Source organism: Triticum dicoccoides, chromosome 3A, assembly GCF_002162155.2.
Source record: "Triticum dicoccoides isolate Atlit2015 ecotype Zavitan chromosome 3A, WEW_v2.0, whole genome shotgun sequence".
Lineage (NCBI taxonomy): Eukaryota > Viridiplantae > Streptophyta > Magnoliopsida > Poales > Poaceae > Triticum > Triticum dicoccoides.
In genome coordinates, this window is record NC_041384.1 from 387,795,155 (window position 1) to 387,799,859 (window position 4,705).

Here is a 4,705-nt window from a genome sequence, read left to right on the forward strand (position 1 = left end):
TCCTTATATCATGATAAATGTTTATTATTCATGCTAGAATTGTATTAACCGGAAACTTGATACATGTGTGAATACATAAACAAAACACAGTGTCCCTAGTATGCCTCTACTAGACTAGCTCGTTAATCAAAGATGATTAAGTTTCCTAACCATCGACATGTGTTGTCATTTGATGAACGGTATCACATCGTTAGGAGAATGATGTGATGCACAAGACCCATCCATTAGCTTAGCATAATGACCGTTAAGTTTTATTGCTATTGCTTTCTTCATGACTTATACATATTCCTTTGACTATGTGATAGAGGCAAAGGTGTCCCGATGTTTCGGTGAGATGGTGGCTATCGTTTTCTGTGGGAGTCGACCTTGACGATCCGACTACGAATGTGCGAGACGTCGCGCCTTAGCAATCGCTAAACCAACTTCCGAGGGTTATTGACCACGCCGGAGCACGATTAACCTGACCACGAGGGTCTGTTTCCTGCGAGCAAACGAAGAACAAGCAAGAAACTGAGATTGCAATCTGGATATTGCGAATATAAGATGAAAGCTTTATTGATCAAGGTGGGGTTCTGTGACGTCTTGGTCTGGTCGTTGGACATAAACGAAGTACGCGAAGTTGCAGCTATGGCGAACTTTTAATCTAAACAAAACCCCAAAGCCTAAAAGATGCCCTAAGGGCTGTATATATGGAGGAGAGAGGGGGAATTTCGTGGCCCTTGGTGGAGGGGTCTGAAACCAACCCTAACTCTTGTTTCCCCACACATACGGACTCTAAAAACAGCCTATACTTAATTACTTCAAAAATACATGGGCCTGGCCCAATAATAAGGTGACGCAGCACCTAAAATAGCCTCGGGACGAAATTTATGAAGTGGCATCTTGTATATTTCGTCCCATGCTTCATGCACTCATTATGGTGGCTTCAGAGTCCTGGAATCATCACTTGTAACTCCGTTCTTGTTCCCCTTGCGCATGCCATCATCTCCATGCTTGAACTTGCTCCAAGGTTCATCTTTCTTGTCCAAGCTAGGCCCTTCATTTGTAAGAAAAACAAATGTATCTAATTTAGGCAACATCATATTCTCATGAACATTAGAATCGTTACCAAGAAACGAAAGTACCTGATAATTCAATTGGCGTGCGCGAGCTCTAGTAATCGGTCCAGTGTGTATAGCAGCAGGGGCTGTGGGTGTAACAATGGTATTGATGTCCTCATCATCCTCCCCTTCTTGAAATGAAGTCGTCCTCGACGAAAGTCCATCGTCCTCACCCAAATAAGGCTTCAATTTTGCAATGTTAAAAGTGGGACTAACCCCTAAATCTGCAGGCAGCTCAAGTTTATATGCATTATCATTTATTTTCTCTAACACCTTAAAAGGACCATCAGCACGTGGCATTAGCTTTGATTTACGCAAATTAGGAAATCTATCCTTACGCAAATGTAACCAAACAAGATCTCCAGGTGCAAACACAACATGTTTTCTACCCTTATCTCCAGCAAGTTTATATTTAGCATTCATACGCTCAATGTTTTCCTTAGTTAACTCATGCATTTTTAAAATAAATTCAGCACGTTCTTTAGCATCAAAATTAACCTTCTCCGAAGATGGAAGAGGCAACAAATCAATAGGTGCACGAGGTAGGAAACCATACACAATTTCAAAAGGGCGCATCTTAGTAGCACAATGCAATGAACGATTATAAGCAAATTCAATATGAGGCAAGCATTCTTCCCACATTTTCTTGTTATTCTTCAAAACAGCCCTAAGCATAGTAGACAATGTTCTATTGACTACTTCAGTTTGTCCATCAGTTTGGGGGTCACAAGTAGTACTAAAAAGCAGCTTAGTCCCCAACTTAGCCCATAAACATCTCCAAAAGTGGCTAAGAAATTTAGTATCACGATCTGAAACAATAGTATTTGGCACACCATGTAAGCGAATAATTTCACGAAAGAACAAATCAGCAACATTAACAGCATCATCGCTTTTATGACATGGTATAAAGTGTGCCATTTTCGAGAACCTATCCACGACAACAAATATGCTATCCCTCCCCTTCTTTGTTTGAGGTAAACCTAAAACAAAGTCCATAGATATATCCTCCCAAGGAACACTAGGTACAGGCAAAGGCATATATAAACCATGAGGATTGAGTCGTGACTTAGCTCTTTGACATGTAGTGCAGCGAGCAACAAAATGCTCAACATCCCGTCTCATCTTTGGCCAAAAGAAATGTGTAGCAAGTATATCCTCCGTCTTCTTGACGCCAAAGTGTCCCATTAATCCTCCTCCATGCGCCTCCTGCAACAACAAAAGATGAACGGAGCTAGCTGGAATGCATAGCTTGTTAGCACGAAACACAAATCCATCGTTAAGAACGAACTTGTTCCAAGTTCTCCCTTCCTTACAATTCTGCAATACATCTTTAAATTCAGCATCATGAACATATTGATCTTTGATGGTCTCCAAACCAAATATAACGACGAGACAAGGCATCAGCAATAACATTTTCTTTACCCTTCTTGTGTTTAATGACATAAGGGAAAGTCTCAATGAATTCAACCCATTTAGCATGTCTACGGTTCAGTTTTGCTTGACTTTTAATGTGTTTCAAAGATTCATGATCAGAATGTATAACAAATTCCTTGGGCCATAAATAATGTTGCCATGTTTCTAAGATCCGAACAAGAGCATATAATTCTTTATCATAAGTAGAATAGTTCAGACTAGGCCCACTCAATTTCAGAAAAGTATGCAACAGGTTTTCCATCTTGTAATAACACACCTCCTAATCCAATTCCACTAGCATCACATTCAAGCTCAAAAGTCTTATTGAAATTAGGAAGTTGGAGTAAAGGAGCATGTGTCAACTTATCTTTCAATACCGTGAAGGCTTCTTCCTGTGCGGTACCCCAAACAAAAGGCACGTCCTTCTTTGTAAGCTCGTTGAGAGGTGCAGCAATGGTGCTAAAATCTCTCACAAAACGCCTATAGAAACCAGTGAGGCCAAGGAAACTCCTCACTTGTGTGACCGTTTTGGGCTGCGGCCAACTCTCAATAGCTTCAATCTTGGCTTTATCAACTTCAATTCCCTGTGGAGTAACAACATAGCCAAGAAAATATACTCGGTCGGTGCAAAAGGTGCACTTTCCAAGGTTACCAAACAAACGTGCATCACGTAGAGCAATAAAAACAGCACGTAAATGTTCCAAATGTTCCTCCAAAGATTTGCTATAAATCAATAAGTCATCAAAGTAAACTACCACAAATCGTCCAATGAAAGCACGTAAAACTTCGTTCATTAACCTCATGAAAGTACTAGGTGCATTAGTTAACCCAAAAGGCATGACTAACCACTCATATAATCCAAACTTAGTTTTAAATGCTATTTTCCATTCATTTCCCAATTTCATACGAATTTGATGGTATCCACTACGCAAATCAACTTTGGAGAATATTGTAGAGCCACTCAATTCATCAAGCATATCATCTAGCCTAGGAATAGGATGACGATAACGAATAGTAATATTATTAATGCCTCTACAATCAACGCACATACACGACGTACCATCCTTTTTCGGCACTAAAATGATAGGAACAACACAAGGACTAAGGGATTCACGTATATAACCTTTGTCGAGCAGTTCTTGTACTTGACGCATAATCTCCTTCGTCTCCTCTGGATTGGTACGGTATGGTGCACGGTTGGGTAATGATGCACCGGGAATTAAGTCAATTTGATGCTCAATCCCTCGAATAGGTGGTAATCCCGGTGGCACGTCTTGTGGAAAGACGTCAGCGAACTCCTGCAAAATGTTAGTGACAGCAGGAGGCAAAGAGGAAGGCACGTCCTCGAATGAAAATAATGCCTCTTTGCACACAAAAGCATAGCAAATAGATTTGCTAAAATCTAGATCATCAATATCAGATTTGGTGGCAAGTAAACATGCACTTTTCAATTTAATTTCAGAAGCAACACTAGATTGTTTATTATTATTAGGCTGCATTTGTTGCTCAAATTCTTTTGCCACAATCTGATTTTCACTCTTATTTTTCTCCTGTTTTGCTTTATTAGCTCTATTAATATCATCTTTCAAAATGGAATCAGGAGTCATAGGAAGCAAAGTAATATTTTTATCCTTATGAACAAGAGTATACTGATTGTTTCTACCATGGTGAACAGATTTTTTATCAAATTGCCATGGTCTACCAAGTAATAAGGAACATGCTTGCATAGGTACCACATCACAATCAACATAATCAGCATATGTAGAGATACTAAAATGCACACGAACCGTACGTGTTACCTTAACCTTGCCGCTGTTGTTGAACCATTGGATGTAGTAAGGATGTGGATGTGGTCTTGTGGTGAGAGATAGCTTCTCCACCATCTCCATGCTAGCCAAGTTATTGCAGCTCCCTCCATCTATGATGACGCGAACAGAACGTTCCTTCACAACTCCCTTTGTATGGAACAAATTATGCCTCTGATTTTGCTCAGCTTGTGTAACCTGCACACTCAAAACACGTTGAGCAACTAAACATTCATACCTGTCAGCATCTTCAGCAGCCATGTATTGCGTCTCATAATCAGAATCATCTCCACCATGTTCTTCACGTGTAATAAGAGCCAAAGTCTCTTCATCATAGTCACTAGCGGACTCATACCCACCATCCTCAGTAGCAATCATCACACGCTG